Source organism: Rattus rattus, chromosome 10 (assembly GCF_011064425.1).
Source record: "Rattus rattus isolate New Zealand chromosome 10, Rrattus_CSIRO_v1, whole genome shotgun sequence".
NCBI lineage: Eukaryota > Metazoa > Chordata > Mammalia > Rodentia > Muridae > Rattus > Rattus rattus.
In genome coordinates, this window is record NC_046163.1 from 11,196,336 (window position 1) to 11,208,439 (window position 12,104).

Genomic DNA, 12,104 nt, shown 5'->3' on the forward strand with positions numbered 1-12,104 from the left:
AAAAAATCAAAAGAACCTTAAGCATAAGCAAACTTCCAGCCAATTCTTTTGTCTCTGGTGCTCATCTTGCCACAGGAGTGCTGGGATGGATCACGGACACACATTGGCTTCTTTCTTGGATTCCTTGCAGACTAAACTTAGGCTATCTGGCTCTTGGCAGCAAGTATGTCTTACTAAAGATCTGCAGATAATAGAGCCGCTGTCCTGTTCCAGTTCCAGATGAGGGAACTAAAGCACAGGGAAGATCCCAGCTAGAGAATGACAGATGGAGCCAGGGCCAGCCCTAGGCTCCTCCCTCCCAGCCTAGCACCTTCCTTCAGGCATCCTTAGGTCATTTCCCTTCCCTGTGGTTACTGTGGTATTTAGGTCCTTACATCCATACATCAGAACCAGGAGAAGCTCCATCCCCTTTGAAAGGTGATGAGCCTGAGAATGGATTCCTAGCAAGTGCCTACGTGATGCTGAGGCCACTGGTGTATTTCTCAGTGAACCTTCATGAGCATTCTAAGGTCCAGAATCTAGAATGCCACTGGGCTACAGGAAACAGCCTAAGAAATACCTTGTCTGGTCTAATAGGTAACTATGGCAACAACTAACAACACCATAACTAGGACCATTGGATGTGAGATAGAGTAAGCTGAGGAGATAGCTCAGTGCCCAGAAGCCATGTCAAAGGTCAGGTATGGTGGCACACCCTTGTAACTCCAGCATTGAGAAGGCAGGCACTGGAGGATCTCTGGGGCTTGCTGGCCAGCCAGTCTAACCCAGTGCCTTTGCTCCAGACCAGTGACAAACCCTGTCACAAAAATACGGTATCATTGCTGAAGAATGCCACCTTAGGTTATCTTCTGGCCTTCATGGGCATGTGCACATGCATGGATGATACACCCATGCACCAACACATACATGCATATACACACATAAAAGATTTTAAGTGAAATAAGTACCGTGTTAGAGGAGAGCCCAGGCAGAAGTGTTGCACACAAGGCCCTCTGTTCAGAATGGTTTTCTTCCGTTAGCTTAGCCCAAGCCTCCCTGACCTCTCTGATTCCTCCTGTATTTATTAACTCACACTTTAGAGGTTCCCAGCCAGAGCGGACAAAGGTCATGTGAATGGGCATCTAACCCTGGATTACGTATTGATAGTCATTGAAATGCATCCACTCCACGTCCACCTCATATGTGGGTCCTTCTGCCAGGCCATGGGCTCCCAGCAGTGGGCTCCTCCTCAGGCCCTTCCTGTATGTCCTAGAAGCAGCTGAAGATGTCCCTGGATGTCTCAGCATCCCTCCTTGTCCCACCAAAGTCTGAGTTTCAGCGGATTCAGTCAGAAAGGTGTGGGGTGGAGCAAGAAGGCATTTGGTTCAGGCTCTAGCCTCTTCAACCTCCTCTCCTAAAAGAGCATAGAGAGCTCCTGAGGCATGTCTGATGTCGTACCTGGTCAGTGTCTGTTGATCTACCAGTCCCTGGTCTAGGCCTGGATACCTCAGGCTGCAGTATGAGTAATGAGTGCTTACTGTATGCCAGGCTCTGTTCCAGTGAGCCATCTGCAATCAGCCTCTGAGGTAAGAGCTCTGATTACTCCTATTTCAGAGCTTGGAAACAGGCACAGCTAACTCTTGGGGTCACATCGCTAATAAGAAACAGAGCTGGGATCAAATGCAGGAGGACAGGCCAGTGAGTGAGGGCTCTTGCTGCCAAGCTTAATGCCATGACCTGAGTTTTCCCCCTAGAACCCACAAGTGGGAGAAGAGAGCCAACTCCTGCTAATTGGCCTCTGGCCTCCACATGTATACGTACACTACAGCACACACTGACTTAGGGTTTTACTGCTGTGAACAGACACCACAACCAAGGTAGCTATCTTAAGGACAACATGTAATTGAGTCTAGCTTACAGGTTCAGAGGTTCAGTCATTATCATCAAGGTAGAAACATGGCGGCATCCAGGCAGGCATGGTGCAGGAGGAGCTGAGAGGTCTACATTTTCATCTGAAAGCTGTTAGCAGAGTGCTCACTTCCAGGCAGCTAGGACTAGGAGGGTATTAAAGCCACACCCACAGTGATACACCTACTCCAACAAGGCAACACCTCCTAATAGTGCCACTCCCTGGCCCAAGCATATACAAACCATCACACACCACTCCCTGGCCCCCATAAGCTTGTTCAAACATATGAATCTATGGGGGCCATACCTAAACATAGTATAATGCAAAATACATTTAGTCCAACTTCAAGAGTCCCCATAGTCTATAGCAGTCTCGACAATGTTAAAACTCCAAAGTTCAAGATCACTTCTGAGATTCTTCCAATAACTTAGCTGTAATCCCCAAAACAAGACAGGAAACCAGCTGGGCAAACTCCAAACTCTGCATCTCCATGTCTGATGTCAAAGCAGTTTTCAGATCTCCAACTCCTTTTTCATCTTTGTTGACTGCAACAAACTTCTTTCTCCCAGGCTGGTTCTACTTCCTGTTAGCAGCTTTCCTCAGCAGAGAGCCCACAGCTCTGACATCTCAAACCTCTTGGGGACTCCAAGGCAACTTCAATGTTACAGCTTCTTGATTCAATGTCTGGGATCTACACATGATCTTCTGGGCTCCTCCAAAGGGCTGGCATCACTTCTCCAGCTCTCTTCTGCCCTCTGTAGCACTCTAAGCTCAGGTTGAGCCACTCCACTGCTGCTGCTGTTCTTGGTGATCATCCCATGGTACTGAAATCTCCAATACCCTGGGGTTTTCAGCTGCAATTAAGCTTCACCAATAGCCTCTCATAGGTTCTCTTCATGGTGCTAAGCCTCAATTCCTTTATATGACCGCCTCAGTCCTGGGCCTTCAACTGCAACTAAGACTTCACCTTTACCAATGGCCTTCCATGGCCTCTCACAGTACCAAGCCTCAGTTGTTCTTCATGACCCCTTCATGAATTCAAAACCAGTACCACCTGGGTGATTCTTACACGTTACTGAGTACAGCTGCAGCATGAGGTACAACCTTGGCTATCTCTGGTACACAGCTTCTTTGTGCTCTCAGAAAACACTTCCCAGAAGAGTTCACCTCAGTGATGCTGGTATCTTCTTAATCACCACTAATTTCTTAGCTCCAGCTAACTGGCATCAATTGTCCCAGTAGTCTCCTTCTCCTCTTGACTATAATGCCAGAGACACATGGCCAAAGCTACCGAGTTCTGTGGCTTGCAGGAGCTGGAACATGGCCCCCTTGTCCTATCACACTATAACCTAGCTTCTTCTTTTCACTCCTTTACTGTCTAAACTCGGCTCTCTTGGATCCTGCTCTGTAGATTGACCTTGAACTCAGAGATCTGCATGCTTGTCTCCTGGGATTAAAGGTGTGTGCCACCGTGCCTGGATTTAAACTTTTATTCACCTAGAACTTACTTTGTCTCAGACTGGCCTTGAACTCTGAGATCTGCTTGGCTTTATCTCCTGGGACTAAAGGTGTGTATCATAATACCTGGATCTAAACTTAGCTAAATAGGATCTTTCCCCAAAGTCACCACTTCCTTAATTTTTAATATCCTTGAACACAGATTCAGCACCATTTTACTTCCTGGTACCCCTTTAATACTTGAACTATATATTTTATATTTTTCCTTTCTAAGCTTGCTATGTATATTCCAAATGCTCTTCATGGGAACAAAGTCTATGATGGGCATTTCTGGGACTTCCTTCGTCAATGCAATTAATCTGAGTCTCTTCACTTTAGCTTCAGTCAGACTCTTCAGACAAGGGCAAAAAGCAGCCATGTTCTTCACCAAAATACTACAAAAACAGTCTCTAAGCCACATACTTATATTTCTCCTCACTGAAACCTCTTGGGCCAGGTCTGCACAGTTCAACTCAACAAAGTCTTCCATATTCTTACTAGGATGGCTCATTAAGTTCCATTTAAAAGTACCCATTTAAAGCATTCTAATGTTTTCCAAATACAAAGTCCCAAAATCCACATTCTTCCAAACGAAAGCATGGTCAGGCCTATCACAGCAATATCCCACTTCTGGTACCAACTTCTGTGTCAGTTATAGTTTTACTGCCGTGAGCAGACACCATGACCAAGACAACTCTCATAAGGACAACATCTAATTGAGGCTGGCTTACAGGTTCAGAGGTTCAGTCCATTATCATCAAGGCAGGAACATGGCAGCATCCAGGCAGGCATGGTGCAAGAGGAGCTGAGAGTTCTACATAAGGAAGAAATCTATGAAAATGAAACCTCCATTTGTTCTGAGAGTGTGCACATGACAAGTGCACATGGATGGTGGCTAGAGGTCAACTTCTGGTGTCATTCCTTGGGACACCTTCTACCTTGTTTCCCTTTGTTTTTGAAACAGGGTCTCTTATTGGTCTGGATCCCACCAAGTGTGTTAGGCCTGCTGGACAGCAAACTCCAGGGCTCTGACTGTCTCCGTATCCCCAGGTATAAACACACACACCACACCTGGCTTTAAAAAAATAGTAATTATTTGTAACTGTCTGTATGTCTGTGTGTAGACGAGGGCACATGAGTGAAGAAGGTACCCAAGGAGGCCAAAAGAGAGCATCAGATCCTCTGGAGCTGGAGTCGCAGAAAGCTGGGAATTGCCAGACCTGGGTGCTAAGAACTGAGCTCAGTTCTCTGTGAGAGCAGTATGTACTCTTAACCACTGAGCTGACCCACACCTGGCTTTTAAAAACTTGGGTTCTGAGGCTCAAGCTCAGGTCCTTGTACATACACAGCAAACACTTTACCAGTTGAGCTCTCTCCCAGACTAATTCTCTGTTGGAGTAGCAGAAAACAGACTGAGGCAGCCCTGAACATAGCAACACTTAGGCCTTCTGTCCCCTTCAGCTCCTGTTCCCAACCAATCTGTTTCTCTCCCACACAGTTTTGTTTCCTAATAAAGGCCATTGTGCAAGCTGCTACTACTGGTCACAGAGGCTTTTCCAGCCAAGTCTGAGGTAGAAGAATGAGGACTTAAGAGATCCACTGAAAGAGAACTCGTCTTCTCTCAGAAGTAACGAGATGCAGAGGGAAGAGTCTGAGGTAGAGTGAGCCAAACCTAAGCTACACTCCTGACCCACAGCCTAACTTTGTTGTTTTGTTTCTGGTTTTTTTTTTTTTCCAGACAAGGTTTCTTTGGGTAACCCTGAATAGAATTCTCTTTGTAGACCAGGCTACCCTCAAGCTCACAGATGTATCTGGGGATATAACTTAGGCAACTGCTCTATCTCTGAGAAACTACATCCTCAAGCAAAGTATATGTTAAAGAGGACTGTGGGTTCCCAGAACCCACATGAGACAGCAAATTGTAACTCAAGCTTCAGGGTATCTGACACCCACACATGCATATACCCACACAATTAAAATAAAACACAGCTCTGTCCTATCTCTCCTTCTATGGTGCTGGGAATTGAACTAGGGCCGTGTGTGTTCTAAGCACTTATCTACCACTGAGCTGCAGCCGGTCCTCAGTCAGGGAACTCAGTCTAAGAGTTAGGCAGTGCCTTTAATACTATCACTGGGAAGGCAAAGGCAGGCAGATTTCTGAATTCAAGGCCAGCCTGGTCTACAGAGTAAGTTCCAGGTCAGCTAGTGCTACGCAGAAAACCCTGTTCTGAAAAACCAAATTTAAAGGAAAGGGGTAGGTATTTAAAGCTTCATGAGGTAAGATTATTCTGAATTTTGTTAATTAATTAATTTACGATGTGTGTGTTTGTGTGTACAGTTGGATGTATGTGTGTATAGTGTGTACTACGGGATATTTGTAGAGGTTGGAGGACAACTTGCTAAAGTTGGTTCATTTCTTCTGCCATGAGGGTCCCCATAATCAAACCCAGGTCACTGGGGTTGACGGCAAGTACCCTTACCTGCTGAACCATCTTATAAGCTCCAATGATTCCGTTTTAAGACACCAAGGAACAGGACCATGAAGTGCAAGTCCAACTTCCAAGGAAACCTAGAGGGACATCATAACAAGCTCTGTCACTTGTTACATTATACATACAAGTTTTCTCTAAGGTGGATAATCAAGGTCAAATAATGAAAACATAAAATAAGTCTGGTCGAAGTAGCTCCTACTGGTCTTAGCACTTTGGAAGCTGGGGCAGGAGGATCTCCAGCTCAGGGGCAGCCTAAGCTACACAATAAGGCTTTAATTAAAGAGACAGAAGGACCGGAGAGCTGTCTCAGCAGTGCGTGCTGCTCTTGCATAGAATTCAAGGTTGGTTCCCAGCACCCATGTCTGGTGGTTCACAACTGTCTGCATCTCCACCTTCAGGGGTTCTGACACCGTGTTCTTGCATATATGTGCACTGTCACGATTTGAATATGCTTGTCCCAGGGAGTGGCACTATTTGGAGGTGTGGACTTGTTGGAGTAGGTGGGTCACTGTGGGCTTGGGTGTAGACCCTCATCCTAGTTGCCTGGAAGTCAGTCTTCTGCTAATAACCTTCAGATGAAGATGTAGAACTCTCAGCTCCTCCTGCACCATGCTTGCCTGGATCCTGCCATGCTCCTGCCTTGGTGATAATGGACTGAACCTGTAAGCCAGCCACAATTAAATGTCCTTATAAGAGTTGCTTTGACCATTGGTCATGATATCTGTTCACAGCAATAAAACCCTAAGACATGCTCATACACTCACCTAGACACACACAATAATAGCGGTACTAATTATAAATCTTTTTTTTTTTTAATGAAAAGAAAACGTAAAGCAAAATTCAATTTGGTGGTCATGTCTTTCAGATTTTTCCCTCTGCAAGAGCAAACCAATAGGTATGAGGGTCACTTTGAGCTATTTCCTGTCCTAACTTCTGCTGAAGCCATGGCCAATTGGTATGCAGAGCCTCTGGCCCCTGCAGAGGAGGGTCAGGCCCAGGACCCACGGCAGAGCCAAGAGCGGCTTCATCCTTGAACACAGTACTATGCTGCATGAAAGCTAAGGTTTCCTACCTTTGTGCCCTTATCATAATCCCAAATTTGTATTTTAGGGTGTGCCTTTGTTTTTTAAAGCCCTGGCTCCTGAAGATGCCTTATGGATGTGGCAGAGAGAATGTGGAGAGACTCCAGCCGTGGAGAGAAATCCACACAGCCAATGCCTGTGAGGGCCTTGCTTGCCTTCAGTGGCATTTCTCCATAACTCCAACCACCAATAATATGGAGGCCAAATTTTCTTTCCAGGAAATGTAGGCTTGGGTCCCCGTCTCTTTTAAATCTAAGTGAATATTGCTGACACCCCCAAAAGATCAAAATTTTCAACTGGGGTTGTAGATCTGTGGTAGAGAGCTTGCTTAGTGGGGGCCAGGCCCTGAGCTCCATTTTCGGCACCAGTGAGAATTCCTTCCTGGGAAAGTAACATGTATACCCACTTCATAAGGTCTTAAAGGCAGGACTGGAGAGATGGCTCGGTGGTTAAGAGCACCCACTGCTCTTTCTAGAGGTCCTGAGTTCAAATCCCAGCAACCACATGGTGGCTCACAACCATCTGTAATGAAATCTGGTGCCCTCTTCTGGTGTGTCTGAAGACAGTGAGAGTGTACTTATCAAATAAATAAGTAAATAAATAAACAGAGAAAAGGCTGAAGTAGAGAAAACTTTTTGTTTAAAAATAAAAAAGGTCCTAAAGACAAACCAAAGTACCAGTCTACCAAAAGTCACCCTGGGAACTAAGGCATCTGTCAGGCCTACTTTCATAAATGTGGGTAACTCCAGTGCAGTCCACCAGAAAGTCTTTACCCAGCATGGATGATGGCTTCCCTCACAGGGCCACACACATGGACCCAGGTCAGTTAACCTTCCCCAGCCTACAGACTCGAAGACCTCCAGGCCAATTAGGGCAAAACTGCATACAAATGGCTGGGAGAAGTGACAAGAATCTCAAGTGAGAGTTCATTGAATGTCCCTGCCCCACGCCCTTCTATCAGGGCATGTAAATAAGTCTCTAAGCCTGATTAGGATGGGTTCTTGGGAGCCAGGCACCAGCTGACGGGTGAAGGTGGCCAATTTTATTTTGCCAATCCACCCTTGCTATAGAGTAATATCCCACAGAAAAGTTAAACAACATAGAGTAAGGATAAGAAACAAATAAACAAAAAAAAAAAAAAATCAAGGAAGGGATCTTCTCTGGGAACCTTACCTGGAGCAAAAAGGAATTTATCCCTTACAAAATTTCTAGAAAAAGGAGGAAGGTCCAGCCTGGAAGCCAGTGAGCTTCCCTTTGCAAAGAACAGAAATGTAGTGTTTTAAAATGTATTGTTGAACCAGACACACTCAAACTAATAGAAGAAAAACTAGGGAAGCATCTGGAACACATGGGCACTGGAAAAAATTTCCTGAACAAAACACCAATGGCTTATGCTCTAAGATCAAGAATCGACAAATGGGATCTCATAAAACTGCAAAGCTTCTGTAAGGCAAAGGACACTGTGGTTAGGACAAAACAGCAACCAACAGATTGGGAAAAGATCTTTACCAATCCTACAACAGATAGAGGCCTTATATCCAAAATATACAAAGAACTCAAAAAGTTAGACCGCAGGGAGACAAATGACCCTATTAAAAAATGGGGTTCAGAGCTAAACAAAAGAATTCACAGCTGAGGAATGCCGAATGGCTGAGAAACACCTAAAGAAATGTTCAACATCTTTAGTCATCAGGGAAATGCAAATCAAAACAACCCTGAGATTTCACCTCACACCAGTGAGAATGGCTAAGATCAAAAACTCAGGTGACAGCAAATGCTGGCGAGGATGTGGAGAAAGAGGAACACTCCTCCATTGTTGGTGGGATTGCAGACTGGTACAACCATTCTGGAAATCAGTCTGGAGGTTCCTCAGAAAATTGGACATTGAACTGCCTGAGGATCCAGCTATACCTCTCTTGGGCATATACCCAAAAGATGCCCCAACATATAAAAAAGACACGTGCTCCACTATGTTCATCGCAGCCTTATTTATAATAGCCAGAAGCTGGAAAGAACCAGATGCCCTTCAACAGAGGAATGGATACAGAAAATGTGGTACATCTACACAATGGAATATTACTCAGCTATAAAAAACAACGACTTTATGAAATTCGTAGGCAAATGGTTGGAACTGGAAAATATCATCCTGAGTGAGCTAACCCAATCACAGAAAGACATACATGGTATGCACCCATTGATAAATGGCTATTAGCCCAAATGCCTGAATTACCCTAGATGCCTAGAACAAATGAAACTCAAGACGGATGATCACTCCTTCTTTAAAAGGGGAACAAGAATACCCTTGGCAGGGAAGAGAGAGGCAAAGATTAAAACAGAAACTGAAGGGACACCCATTCAGAGCCTGCCCCACATGTGGCCCATATATATACAGCCACCCAATTAGATAAGATGGATGAAGCAAAGAAGTGCAGAAGTGTAGATCGCTCCTGAGAGACACAGCCAGAACACAGCAAATACAGAGGCGAATGTCAGCAGCAAACCACTGAACTGAGAATGGGACCCCCGTTGAAGGAATCAGAGAAAGAACTGGAAGAGCTTGAAGGGGCTCGAGACCCCATATGTACAACAATGCCAAGCAACCAGAGCTTCCAGGGACTAAGCCACTACCTAAAGACTATACATGGACTGACCCTGGACTCTGACCTCATAGGTAGCAATGAATATCCTAGTAAGAGCACCAGTGGAAGGGGGAAGCCTTGGGTCCTGCTAAGACTGAACCCCCAGTGAACTAGACAGTTGGGGGGAGGGCGGCAATAGGGGGAGGGTGGGGAGGGGAACACCCATAAGGAAGGGGAGGGGGGAGGGGGATGTTTGCCCGGAAACCGGGAAAGGGAATAACACTCGAAAGGTATATAAGAAATATTCAAGTTAATAAAAAAAATGTATTGTTGTTTTTATTTATTTTTAAATTCAAATTGAGGGCTGAGGGTATGGCTCAGTTGATAGTGATTGCCCAGTACCCACAAAGCCCTGGACTCAGTCCCAGCGCCTCACAAATCTGACATGGTAGTCACACCTGTAATCCCAACACTTCAGAGGTAGAAACAGGAAGACGCGGAGTCCAAGGTTATCGTCAGCCACATAATGAATTTGAACTACATGACACCCCCATAAAATTGATTCTAAGGAATGGGGGCAACCTCCCACCCCACACCAACCCCACACACATTTTCGGAGTCAGCAGATCTCACTGAGTCTCAGATACAAGGGTTTTTTTTTCCACATTTCCTGTCTCCACAGTTTGGACATTTGGTACAACTTGGTGGTAGGCCATTTCATGATGTGCTGGTGTCTCCTATAAGCTGGTGAAATTTCCTTGAAGGACTAAGGGAGTCCAATCTGGGTCATAAGGAGGAAGGACAGTATCAGTGACTTCAGATTAAACAGCGGTACAGCACTCGGTGAGTGATGGTCACACAAAGCTCCTTTGGAGGGTTGGAGGTTGAGATAGTCTTTATACACAGCCCAGGAAGAACTTGAACTGGAGATCCTCCTGCCTCCGTTTACTGAATGCTGGGATTACATGTGTTGGGAGTCTATCCTGTGTTTTACCTTAAAAGGAAAGGTTTATTTGTAGAGTTTCATTTATTAGTTGACCGTTTCATGCCTGTATACAATGTATATGGATTCTATCCACCCCCAGCTCCCCTCCCCCGCTACCCACAACACACCTCCCCTCTCCTCTTTACATCTGTCCTCTTCCTTTGTCACTTAATGTTGATTGGTCTCTGGCTGGATCTACTGTAGGTAGTGACAGCTGCCATGAGCCCATGGGCAGCGGCAATGGACGCCCTATTCAGAAGACAGCATTTCACGGCAACATTTCTCCCACCCCCTGGCTCTCACATCCTTTCTGCCTTCTCTTCTTCCATAATGTTCTCTGAGGGTAGAAGAGGATGTCGATACAGATGTCTCATTTGGGGCTGAACTCTTAACTTTGCCCAATTATGAGTCTCTGTACTAACTGCTGCTCATTGTACCTCATGGGGTTTCCCTTTTGGAGATGGGAGGGGGGTCTTAGTTAGCCCATGGTGGCCTCTAATGCAATTCAGTATGCAGCCAAAGCTAGCTTAGACATCTGATACCTCCACCTTGCAAGTCTGGGATCACAGGAGTATGATGACATCATGCCCAGGTCTCGTTCCCTCTCCTCCCCCCACCTCTCTTTGCTGAGAAACAGTGTCTCATTCTGTAGCCCAGGCAATGCTGAACACACAATGAGACCTATGCCTCAGTTTCCTAAATGCTGGGACTACAAGAGTGAGCCAACATCTTTGGCTCCCCCAGTGCTCTTAGCTCAAAGCATAGCCCAATTTGTAAAACCAGCAACATAAACAGACTACGTTAGACAGACAGGATTGGGAAGAGCAGGGACTAAGCCGAGAACTGAGAAAACAGGGTCTCTGGTGGGCTCTCTTCTGCTCTTCTTTTCTATATATGCGCAATAAAGACCTATGCAACAGTGAATATAGATGCTATCTTTTGTCCCCAGCACTTGGGAGACAGAGACAGGTGAATCTCTAAGTTGACACCAGCCTGGTCTACAACAGACTGAGTTCCAGGACAGCCTGGGCCACACAGAGAACCCCTGTCTCAAAACAAAACAAAACAAAACAAGATATCTTTTTTAAAAATTACTTTTATTTTGTTTTATTTATGCCCTCTGGCACACATTTCCTTAACTACTGAGCCATCTCTGTAGCCCATACATGAAATCTTTTAATATAAACAGCGGATAGAGTACTTGCTTAGCCTACACGAAGTCCAGAGTTCTACTCCCAGCACTGCATAAACTGAATGTGGTAGTGCACACCTGTAATCTCAGCATGAAGCATGTGGAGGCCTAAGGATCAGGAGTTCAAAGTCATTGGTGGCTGCATCATAGAGTTCAAGGACAATTTGAGCTCAGCCTGAGCTAAGTGAGAATCCATGGTGGGGCTGGGAGATAAGATGCACATTCAATAAGAAATGTCTGGATGGCTCTCTTTCTCTTTCCTTCACTTTTTCTTTTCGTGACAAGGTGTTTTTGAACTTGCCATCCTCCTGACTCCTAAGATCATGATAGTAGTGTTTTGTCCAGTTGGTTCCTACATAGTGGCATAGCTTTCAAATGAGGGCATCTTG